Here is a 12,895-nt window from a genome sequence, read left to right as displayed (position 1 = left end):
CAACAGTTGTCAGTGCACTTCAGTACCACTATAAAGCCGTAGTGTAGATCCTGCAGTGCACTTCAATACCGCTATAAAGCAGTAGTGTGGCTCCTGCCTTTTATATACCATTTTCATAGTGGAATATCCTGCTTGGTGTTGATGAGCCCTGCATATTGGTGAAGTCTTGCAACAAATAAAGTTATGAAGAGTAGGAGACAACAAGAGCTTGCACATAGCAAGGAAGAGGTAGAGGAGAGTTGCAAAACCCAAAACATCTGTTTTATGAAGAGTTGCTGGAGGACAAAAAAAATAAAATTATAGTGTGGAGAATAGAATGTATATGATCCGGTTGTAGTTTTCATTCAACATATGTGATCAGTGTTTAATGTCTAAAAATGGAGCGCTGAGGCTTTAATCTGAGTCAGATATGTTCCATCACTGTTAAGCGTGTGGTGAGGCAAAGGCTGTAATTTCTCAGTGGAGAGAGAAAAGCATCTGCATATGCCCAGAGGCACTTCTTATTTCACTATTATTTTTGTTAACATGTATGAAAATAAATAAATTCTAGTAATTCTAAATTTGCAGACGCACACACATATGCACATTCATGTCATGGGCATGCGCCCCAGATCTTTTAAGTACTTAGTAATGTCTCTGCATCCAAGGGACTTCAGGAGTCTGCAGAAGATGGTTACATATGTAAAACAATAATACAAAATCAAAATATTCTTATGTATATTCTAACAATTTTGGCTGTGTTGAGAACTCTGCTCATATAGGGCCCACAGATAAAACTATCAATGTTATGAGTATTGGGCAGCTTGTAAACATGTCTTGGGTCATATTCAACACTTTCTTTATACCATGTTCCACTGAGTTGGGAATAGTTTGTTGTAGAGGTTAGCACAAGCAAATTAAAACTTAGGCCTGCTCTTAAACACTGAAAAGCCTAGATGGGACCTTAGCTTTTTGCCTATCTTCCCTTTGCTCCTACCCAGGTTCGGCCCTACCATTCGGTAGAGTGAGGGTGATTTTGGCTGTCATGAAAGGGCAGCAAATTGCTTGCTTTTTAGTTTATTTTTTATTGAATTTTACTCCTAGGGAGAGATAGGTGCCAAAATGACTTGCCCTATCTTGGGTAATACACACCTGGACTTTAGGAAGGTGGGTGGCATTTGCTGTTCCATCTCAGGCAGAAAAATGTTTTACAGTAGGGTGACCATATGAAAAGGAGGACAGGACTCCTGTATCTTTAACAGTTGCATTGAAAAAGGAATTTCAGCAGGTGTCATTTGTATATATGGAGAACCTGGTGAAATTTCCTCTTTTTCACAACAGTTAAAGCTGCAGGTGCCGTGCCCCTTTTAAAATCTGGTCACTCTAGTATAGCTCCTGAAGCTTTAACTGTTGTGATGAAGAGGGAATTTCACCAGGTTCTCCATATATACAAATGACACCTGCTGAAATTCCCTTATCTATACAACTGTTAAAGATACAGGAGCCCTGTCCTCCTTTTCATATGGTCACCCTATTTTACAGCTTTATAGTGCAATCCTTTATGTGCCTACTCAGAAGTAAATACACTAAGATGGCACATTGTTTTAACTGCCTTTACTGCTTTTAAATTATATGTTGTTTTAACTTGGTTCATGGTTAATTTGTTTTTAACTGTGCATATTTATTGTTTTATACTGTATGCTTTTATCTGTACGCCGCTCTGAGATCTTAGTGATATAGGGCGGGATATAAATGTTTTAAATAAATAAATAAACAAATAAGCCCAGTTGAGCTCAGTGGAACTTCCTCCCAGGTTAGTGTGTAAAGGATCAGATGATCCAAAGGAAACAAATGGATTAATTAGATCTTTCCCCCTCAGGCACTGACTGGAAGAACTTTTGGAATTATGTATTTTCCAGCCTACCTCTATCCATGCTGGTTGAGATATTCTGTATATTTTTTAGCAAATGCAATCAAATTTGGCACATGATTATATGGAGTTGCATTAAATTCTGAGTGACCAAACAAGGCTATTGGGTGGGTGGGTAGGTGGGAAAGCATCACATCCTTTCTTCTGTTTCGTTTGAATGTGTTTGTAATGGGGGCAAATTCCAAGGGTTTTAAAATATGGAAAGGCTGATAAATATTTTAATAACCTTCTCTGATTCATTCAGAGGAACGCCTGCTAGCTTCCAGTCCTCAGCAGCGATGCTGACAATGGACAGATTGCTGGAGTTCTTGAGTTGCCAGTTCCGACCCAGGAGGGGACTGCTGTTCCTTTAAGAACGCTCCCGAGAGAAAACAGCTAGACCAAGACCCTGAATAGCTCTCAAATTAATCTCTTAAAGCAATAGCTGTCCCTTTTCCGCCAGGTTGTAGATAGTAACTTTAAAGGGTCTGATGATTTCCCCTTTTAAGTTAAGGACAATTACAGGTTGACACTAATTGGTGATTAGGCTTTCTGCAGATTTTTTTTTTTTTTACACATTTCTGGCTTCTGTGTATGCATGTGTCTGTTTGTTTGGCTTCATTCTTATTCATAGCAGATGGTGCAATTTAGGAAAAGACAGAATGTTTTTTTTTTAGTGATGGAAAATCTTGAGTGTTTTAGTTAGTATTTCTCTGTGAGGCATACTGAGTAAATTCCTTTTTGTCTTATATAGCTATGCTAGCTGAGAATCATTTTTAAATGTCATCAAAAGGTTCAGACAAGCTTTGTGGGGTTGCAAGTATGTGCTAAACCTGTGTGTGTGTGTGTGTGTGTGTGTGTGTGTGATTTGCACAACTTTCCCATTTGCGCAGAGCGAGCAGTGATCACGAATGTGAACAAGAACTGGGCATGAGATAAGTGGCAAGACAATGTTCGGAAAATTGTGGCGATCTTGAACATCCCTCGTTCGGTCATGCTTATGTTCGACAAAGCCTGGGAACTGGAGTTCTATGAGGGGATCTTGGGATCTCTAAATGAAATTCTCACCAACAAACTATGATTCCAGGAGAGAAATTGTTTTAGTGAAACCCATGGGAGTCAAATTGGCAAGGTGGTCCTGCCATGCATTGGAGTGAAGCAACCTTGTTTAAGTGGCACCATGCAAGAGGAAAGAGGAAGGCAGGAATTGGGCTTGAGTGACTTTTTCAAGGGTTGACTTAGGGCCTGGGGCTCCATTTGCAAAACACTTTCCCGTACAAGTATAAAATATTCATAGCTCAAGGGCTGTAGCTCAGTGGTAGAGCACCTACTTTGCATGCAGAAGGTCCCAGGTTCGACACCTGGCTTGTCCAGGATGGCAAGTAAAGAATCTTGCCTGAAACCCTGGACAGCCACTGCCAGTCAGTGCCAACAGTACTGGGCTAAATGGACCAAATGGCCTAACTCAGTATAAGGCAGCTTCTTAAGTTTCTATCCCCACCCCATATGCAGTTGTGAACTTTCTTTCCTGGTATCCTTCCTTTCTTTTCTTCTTCCTATTAAGTTCTGTCTTACTAATCTTTTTTAGTTCTTTGAGAGTGTCAATATAAGTATGTGATGGGGGTGATCTGGTAGACATTTTTTTACTTTGACTTTCAAAAAGCTTTTGACACATGAAAGGCTCCTGAGAAAATGTAGCAATCATGGGAAAAGATGACAGGTCCTCTTATATATTGGTAAATAGTTAAAGAACAGGAAGCAGACTGTAGGAATGAATAGACAATTGTCACAATGGAGAGATGGAAGAAGTGGAGTCTCCCAAGGATCTGTATTGGGATCAGTGCTTTTTGACTTGTTCATAAATGACCTAGAGCTAGGAGTGAGTAGTGAGGTGTCCTCCTCTGCTAACAACACCAAATGTTTCTGGGTGATAAACAAAACAAAACAAAAAGAATTGTGAAGAACTCCAAAACAATCTCTCTAAACATGTGTGCATCAGAATGGCAAATGTGGGTTGATGTAAGTAAGTGTAAAGTGATACCCATAGGGGGAAAACATCTTAACTTCAAATATACACAGATGGGATCTGAGGTGGTGGTGAATAACCAGGAATGAAATCTTGAGGTTGTGGTGGATATCTTAATGTGAAATAGCAGTGTAAAAGGTGAATCCCATGCAAGGGGTCATTAGGAAAGGGATGGAAAATAAAATTGCCATTATTATAATGGCTTTATACAACATCTATGAAACAGCCACACTTGGAATACTGTGTGCAGTTCTGGTTACCGCATTTCAAAGATAGTATTGTAGAGGTTCTTCCTCTTTTATAATACTAGAATCAAAGGTCATCCAACAAAGATGAGTGGTGGGGCATTCAGGAACAGACAAGAGGAAGTACTTCTTCACACAGTGGCAGTGCATTAGTATAGTATAGTATAGTTGATGGAATTTAATAATGTATTAACAATGTATATTATGTTCTTAATTCAGTTTTATGTATTTTATATTTACTGTTGTTCCCTGCCTCAATCAAAATGGAGAGTCAGGTAAGAAATAATAATAATAATAATAATAATAATAATAATAATAATAATAATAATAAGCACAAGATGTCATGATGGCTACCAACTTAGTTCACTTCAAAGGGGATTAGACTAATTTATCAAGAAAGGCTATCAATGGCTACTCTTCATGATGGCTATATCCTACTTTCAGGGTCAGAGGTACTCTGAATACCAGTTGCTGGGAAACAACAGCTGGAGAAGACTATTGTACTCATGGCTTCCTTGTGAACTTCTCAGAGGCCTTTGGTTGTCCACTGTGGTAACAGGGCCCTGATAAATTGATTCAGGGCCAGGGCCATATGGGCCCAGACCTAGAAATACTCCTGGTAATAGATGTTAAGAAGACTTCTTTGCTTCAGACCAAAGGCCTATCTAGCCAATGGATGTTTATCCCCAGTCAGCTTAATTGCCATGCAGGGGGTAATTTTCAAGAAGGTTTGCAGCTGTGGAGAGAACGGTTCACCCTCCCTTCCACATGTGCTGTCACACTCCCCGAAAATCTACTCCTGAACATGGCAATTAAGCATAGGGAAAAAACCCCTCTTCCATTGGTGCCAATAGAAGATTTTTTCCTAAGCTTAATTGCATGTTGGTGGGTGTGCAAGGTCTTATGAAAAAAAAAACTAGCCTCTTTTGTGTGTGTGTCTGTGTGTGTGTGTACAGTTTCTCATACTAGTTCACAGCCATTGCAAATTGAAGAGGAAACATTGATTTAGGATGATCTGGGGGTGGGAGGCATAATAATTAAATAATGTTTTATTTGGTGTGATTTGAGTGGGAAATTAATGAGCTAGTTTTACCTTCTGTGACATTTAAATAAATACTAGTAATTCTCTCTAAATTTGCATACATAGGTATAAATTGGCATATTTACATTTTATGCAGATTACTGCCTTGTGGCCCTGGCCCCAAATCTGTTAAATGCCTAGCAACACTCCTGTTCAGGAAGGAGAACTGCCTTTCCTGCTTATGTTTCTCTATAAAGCTCCATGTACTACATCCTCCTCCTCCTCCTCCTCCTCATCCTGATACTCTACATTAGAAACTGGAATGGAGTCTTCATCCCCAACACTTTCAGAACTCATGCTTTAGGGAAACATTCATAGTTATCTCTCCAATTGTATAATTTTTGGATTTGTAGAGAAACCTGCCATATTCTAGGGACTGACCACTATTACTTGGTTCACTACAATTTGATGACAGTTTAATCATAGTTAAGGCTTAGCACAACCCTAGATAATACATTGCAATGAGTAACAAAGACAGATAAAATATTTGTTTGGTTTTCACTCTTTTATAGTTTGATTTGTTTAACTGGCTATTGCTGAGGAATGCAAATATACTGAACTGTAAAATAATTTCCTTTAACATGGGCTTTAAAATACATCTGTTTGCTGTAAATGCTGAGTCACCGTTTGTTGCTTTGTTATACTCATCTATTCCTCTCTCTAAAAAATTGCTCATGAGAGTGTCACATGTTACCAGTGATGTTTGGCTAAACAGCCTTGAAAAAATACATTCTGTAAAGGATTGTAAAGTTTTGAGGTCATGTGGAAAGCTTTAAAATAAAGAATAATGCTAAGATGAGCACTCGCTATCCTCAGCTGTCTCTAAGTATATATTGAAACTGCTTTGGTCAGATCTCCAAGGAGTGTAAATTGTTGTATCTTAAAAGGCAGAATTCCCCTTCTTTTTCTGCAGTAGTTGCCATGCTTAGTGTACATTAACGAGGCCACAGTTGTCATTGGTAACATCTAGTAGGCATTAATAATGTAACTTTCTTCTCTGCTGAAAGAATTATCAATGCTGAATACCTTTAAAAAAGAAACGCTGAAGCAACATCTTGACAGCTCAGCTATAAAAAAAGGCTTTAGACTCTTACTGGACTGCAAGGCAGATATTATTCTGTGTTGCATTTCCTCTTTTTAAACTAGAAGAGAAAACTCCACCCACCTTCACTCAATTTATGTTTTACGCACGAAAGCCAGTATAAGGTAGAATGTTGAAAAAGCTGGCTATGAAATAAAGCTGTTTCTTGATCTTTCCATTTTGCCACCTTGATTCTATTTGCCCTCAAGACGAATGGGGGATTCATTTCAATTTAACTTAGAGCAGCCTTCCTCGACCCTCCAAATGTTTTGGATTACAATTCCCAGATTCCTGACCACTGAACATACTGGCTGAGGTTGATGGGATTAGAAATCCAAAACATCTGTGGGACACTAGGTTGGGAAAGTCTGACCTCGAGCATCCTCTAGTTTGGGTTCAAAATGAGAGGTTGGAGGTCCAACCAGTCATTAATTCCTCCAGGAAACTCCATTCCATCCCCCACTGGACAGCTTATCATTATTCAAGACTGGGCTCTGAAGTTTGTTTGGCACTGAATAAGGCTGCTCATCTACCAAGAAGATTTGAAGCTTTTTATACCGTATTTTGTATTTGTGTTTTTAGACTGTTGGTTGTTTTATTATGGTTTTAATTTTTGTGAACCGCCCAGAGAACTTCGGCTATTGGGCGATATAAAAATGTAATAAATAAATAAATAAATATTCCATGCCAATTGATCACGCTCAGTCATCTGTTGGTGGAGGATGGAATGGAGTATCCTGGAGGAAGTCAATACAAGTATTCAAGTCAATACAAGCAGAAGCCCCCTGCAGACCTGTCAGCTTATCAAGGGGAAGTTGGGCAGGGTCAGCGCATCAGGCCCTTCTACCATTATGCATGTTCCTGTACCCTATTTGTACATAACACTTGAACAGTGCCCTTACTTCCTTTTGAACCTTTCTTGATTATAATAGTCCAGGTCCACCACACTGATCTTGGCACACCAATAAGAGAAGGCAGAGCATTAAAACAACCAAAATTCAGACATTAAAAATGAGATTTATGGAGTTTTGTACTATTTCAGTTTTTTGGGTTATTTTTAGATACAGGCTGAGTGAATATGGAAGACACCTTAAACACTCAATAGGCAAAATCCTTTGCTACCGCATCAGATCTTCAAACAGAGGCAGCAAACACCCTAAATGCTGTTAGCTTACAGAGTTAAAACTCAAATTTCTCTATGGATCTCTTCCTTTGTCCCACTCCCATATTCAAGTTGTCATTTCTAATTTCTATTGTTCCTTTTCACCCGGAAACAACTAGAACACATCATCTCTCTGTCTGTCTTTGTATTCCTGCTTTTGTTCCATTCAAAAGGGCTTAAGAAAAATGTCTTACAATTAGTTCCCATGGAGACACGTCACCTGGATAGCTTGGGTCTTTATCACTCCTTTGTCAAATCAGACTAGGAAATGATTTACAGAGATAGTCCTATTTCCCTCTCCTCTTTTGAATCATCTTGTCTGATGAAGAGATCTGGAGATCCTGAAAGTTTGCATAGTTTTTGTGATCTTTGAGTTTGCCTAATAAAAGTATTGCCCTAATATGGATTTTGGATTGCCTTAATATGGATTCATAGAATTGTGTCAGCGACAGCCATTACAACATGAATTTTATCCTTTTGGCTACCAACCAGTAAGCAGTCCAATGCCACTAGTTTGTCAATGGGATACAGAAGTGCTACAAAAGCAGTTCTGCTGCTATTATTATTATTATTATTATTATTATTATTATTATTAATTATTTATTTATATAGCACCATCAATGTACATGGTGCTGTACAGAGTAAAACAATAAATAGCAAGACCCTGCCGCATAGGCTTACATTCTAATAAAATCATAATAAAACAATAAGGAGGGGAAGAGAATGCACCAAGCAGGCAGTATAAAAGTCAGAACAAAATCAAGCTTTAAAAGCTTTAGGAAAAAGAAAAGTTTTTAGCTGAGCTTTAAAAGCTGCGATTGAACTTGCAGTTCTCAAATGTTCTGGAAGAGCATTCCAGGCGTAAGGGGCAGTGGAAGAAAATGGACGAAGCCGAGCAAGGGAAGTAGAGACCCTTGGGCAGGTGAGAAACATGGCATCAGAGGAGCGAAGAGCACGAGCGGGGCAATGATTTTGTAAGACCAAAAAGGCTGAGAAATATTCAAGGAAACCGTCTAGATGAATGTGAGTGCCAGGTTTATTACTAATTTTTGTGGTTTTTGAATCCTGGCCCGATTAACTGAAGATGCTTTGATCTGCTTTATGGCACATTGGATGATTGCATGGCTTTTATTGCCTGGTTTTAGTACTCCATACTGTTGAAAAGCAGCGACTCATTTTCAATTAACATGCAATGTTTGACATATGATCTGAAACAAAACCACCCCTTAGCAATAGTTTATATGTTTGTGTTGTTACCAAGCGCTCTATCCTCAGTAATGAATGTTTAGCACAGCATTTCAAAGACGTATGTGCTCTGAGAAAAATAATCATTTGTACCTTCCTGACTTGGCATTTGAATGGTTCATCTATCTCCCAATTTGGAAAATGCCTTCCAAATCAGGACTGACTCTAAATCTAGATTATTATTTAAAAAACAAAAACTGGCAGATATTCTGCACTCATGACTGTAATTAAAGCAAAATACACACATGTGCAAACATTTACTTTGCATAATTGATTTGATTGCAGTAGTTTGGATTTTGCAGCCTATTGAATATTTATGGAAGAAAAGGGACAGCACAGAGCAAAGGAGGAAGGAAGGTATAGATGAGGAAAATTAGTAGAACCCGAGTGATGTAGAAATGGGTCATGGAGATATGCAGAAAATAAATCTTTAATTCAGGGGTACAACCATAGTTCAGTGATAGAGTCCATCCATTATTTGCGAGAACGCCATCAGTATGAGGAATATTGTTTAATTGGAAGCTTTGAACCAAGCTATTTTCTGCTGTTTCAAGGAAAGCAAACTGATATTGGACTTAGGCATATGTGGACCAGTCCCCAGGGGAGAAAGTAATAAATAAACTGGGCTGTACCACAGTTATCAGGACTTGAAATGGCGTTGACCACTTGTGTTTAACTCTCCATTCTTTCTGAGTAGAGGTTAGGGACTATGAGGAGTAACCAATGCTGTCTGTCTGTTAGCGGGGCCCGCTGCAGGTGCAATTGGAATCTAACAGAACCTGCAGTGTTCGGAAATGAGTGAAATGGTCATTTGCAGAACAGGGCAGGTCAGCCGAGCTTTCAGAAGGGAACTCTGCTGACCTGTTCTGAAGGAACTCAATTCTGGAATTACTGCAGGAAGCACTAGATTCTGTTGGGCAGATGTGGGAGTGCCATGGAGTGCTGCGGCGGTACTGGATACTGACCAGGGTGCCAAACTGATAAACGCTTTTGGCTTAGATCTGATTCAGATCCATTTGCAACTGAAGTTGTTCCAATTTTGTTTCAGTACAGGCCAATGAAGCTTCAGTAACTGGTTTGGCACATATAAACAACAGGTCACATGAGAAAATAGAAGTATAAAGGCATCCTATTTATAATTATCATTTGCACGGTAGGGTGGAGCAAGCTAATAGGTCTAAAATTGTTACCAAGTGCCAGCAATAAGTACTATGAAGCATGCATGAAACAAGAAATAGATGCTAAGATGTTAATGTTGTTTGCACTATTTAATTATAATTGTACCATCAGAGAATTGTAATAGGTGAAGAGCCAACCGAAACTATTTTAAAGGGGAAGGAAAGGAAAGAACTTAGTAAATAAGACTGTAGTGCACAGCAGTGGTGTCCTCCCAACTTTTCTTCCTCCAGTGGGTGCAATGCAAACCCTTAGTAACAATTTCCAGAGGACTTCAGCAAAAGTTAGTCAGTTGCAGCAAAAATAACTAAGAGCGTCATCAGACAGGTGGAAAATCATGGTTCCCTACTGTTGCTTCTCTCCCGTTCCTGTCCCACATTACTTCCTCTTTCTTACTGGAGAAGCAAGAGGAAGTAACAAAGACCATGTGGCCCATTCAGGGGCTGTTTTTATTGCACTGCTTTTACTGCACACAGGAGGAAATGGCGGCACATTCCTGTTTCCAAAACAAAAAGTCGGATTAAAAGGGGTCCATTTTGTGATAGAAAAAAGGCAAGTAGGAGTGGAAGGTGTGTGGGAGGCATATGTCATCTAAAGGATGTGCGAAAAAACGTGAGTGGGCAATAGTGAGCATGTGATAAAACACTTGTTCTACTTCGTACCGTAAATACTAACAAAATTTATTATGGCCTAAGCTTTTTGTGTTCACAAAAGCTTATGCCATAATTTATTTATTTATTTGTAATATTTATATACCATTCCATATCTAAAATAGATTCCGGTGTTGTGAACATAGGAATAAAACAGGAATAAAAAGATTATATAATTCCCCCCCCCCAATTTATTAGGGATGTATAAATTTTGTTAAATCTATCCTATCTGTGTTTTGCAGATTGTCAGACATTGTTTATTCTGTTCTCCACTTATTGACAGAAGTGGGTTTTTTTTTCTTACCAGAATTTCGTTCTACTTGTGCTAATGTGCACTTGCATAAACGGGCATTAGTTAAGTGCATATTAGCACCAATGCATTGTTATGCTAATACACATTAGTGCTAATGCAAATTAGCACAAAACATCATCAACAACAATAACAACAGAAAACAAGCACCAATCTGCAAGTCTGCAGAATCTGTGTGGCTCAGAAAAGGCTGGTTCAACTATGGAACCCACAGGGTGGATTTATAGAAATCTGAACTCATCTGAATCCTTTGCAGGTTTTTTTAAAATCCCTACCATAATAAATGTATTAGTCTTTAAGGTGCCACAAGACTCTTGGTGGTTTTTGCAATCCCTTATATTTGCCTCATTCTTCCCCATCAAGTTTTGTGTTCACACCTGTTCATTTGATTGGGTCCTGTTTGATCCTTATCTCTGTTTTTCGTGTCATTCTGTAATGTTGTGTTTTCCTGCCCGAATTATAGGTTCACAGATTACTCACTATTTCAAACATATTCCTCCTTCATTTTACATGTGCCTATATAGGTAGAGCCTCGTGTGGCGCAGAGTGGTAAGTGGCAGTTACTGCAGCCGAAACTCTCCCCACGGCCTGAGTTCGATCCCAGCGGAAGCTGGTTCTCAGGCGGCCGGCTCAGGTTGACTCAGCCTTCCATCCTTCCGAGGTCAGGAAAATGAGTATCCAACTAGCTGGGGGAAAGGTAATTGCGACTGGGGAAGGCAACGGCAAATCACCCCGCTACAAAGTCTGCCAAGAAAACGTCGGTGAAAGCAGACATCCCTCTAGGAGTCAGCAATGACTCAAGTGCTTGCACGAGAGGTTCCTTTTCTTTCCTATATAGGCTCTCACTGTACTGTACACGTAAAGTCCATTCAATAGACACCTGTGTGTCCTATGTTGAATGTCTTGTGTTATATGTTCATGCCTCCCATATTGTAACTTGTATGTTGACCAAACAACCCCTGTAGACTTTTAGGCCTCCAGTCCAATCCCTGTCTAATGCTAAAGGGCTGTCCTGCTCAAGACCCATTGAAAGATAAAGAACCATCAGAAGGAAAGGCAGCAGGGCCCCTGAAATTTGCCTACAGTTGTTTACATGTTGGCCTTTGGTGTTTACATCTTCCAGATCAAGATAAAGTTTTTTTCAGGAGCTGTTGAATTACAGTCACTTCTAACAAGGGTGGTACCACTCCATCTCTCAAGGAGGAATTTACAACCTCTTGAAACTAGTCAGACAGCCTTTCCCCATTAGATGTAATGAGCAAGAAAGGCAGAGATTGAGCAATACATATGATTGGCCAAACTTGGCTAAGCACCTTGCACACATTCTCTGACCTGAACAACTGCTGGACACCTCCAGTAATGCATTAAGAGAGATCTCCAAATGAGCGATTTATTGCACACTCATGATTGGCCACCCATGGAAGTTTGTGACTCCATTATACAATGTTGTCAACAGCCAGGACGTCTCCCACACTATTCCCTGGAAAACCCCAGAGATAATGTTGTAATAGCCAGGAAATAGCGGGCTCTCCCAGTGTGTAAACCCAGCGTTGCGCTATAATTATGCCAGTAGATAGCGCTGTCTCATTAAAGTGAATGGAAGTGAATGAAGTACACAGAGAGGAAGTATGCAATTTCAACCCATGTAATTGCACTGATCATATTCCCAGAAAGAAAGTAGAAGCAGAAAGCCCAGGTAAGGCAGCAGGATTTTTTTAAAAAATGTAGGGAATTTATTTATTTATTTATTTATTTATTTATTTATTACATTTTTATAAAAAAAATGTAGAGAAGCTCTTACTGTGGACACCAAGTCGTGCTGGATGCAAGTGACTTTATCTTCAATATGTCTTGAAGACAAGACACAGCGTGTTACTGAGGGTCCCATTACATCTCTCCCCTGACCAGGTCTCCAGATGCCTCGAATCACCTAGAAGAACTGATGGTGGTGGAAAGAAATCTTTCTTTACCACCATCCACGCCACAGAATAGGCTTGATAATGGGCACTCTAATTTACATTCAGTTGGACT

General features: G+C 39.5%; 1 protein-coding gene across 2 annotated transcripts in view; it reads right to left on the bottom strand.

Moving 5' to 3' along the window:
• The window catches only part of BLNK (B cell linker), a 122,756-nt gene that overhangs the window by 98,243 nt on the left and 11,618 nt on the right, over positions 1 to 12,895 (bottom strand). The window lies entirely within an intron of this gene.

Source organism: Elgaria multicarinata, chromosome 8 (genome assembly GCF_023053635.1).
Source record: "Elgaria multicarinata webbii isolate HBS135686 ecotype San Diego chromosome 8, rElgMul1.1.pri, whole genome shotgun sequence".
Taxonomy (NCBI): Eukaryota; Metazoa; Chordata; class Lepidosauria; order Squamata; family Anguidae; genus Elgaria; species Elgaria multicarinata.
The sequence above is the reverse complement of the archived record's forward strand: the minus strand, read 5'-3'. Positions and strand labels throughout refer to the sequence as shown.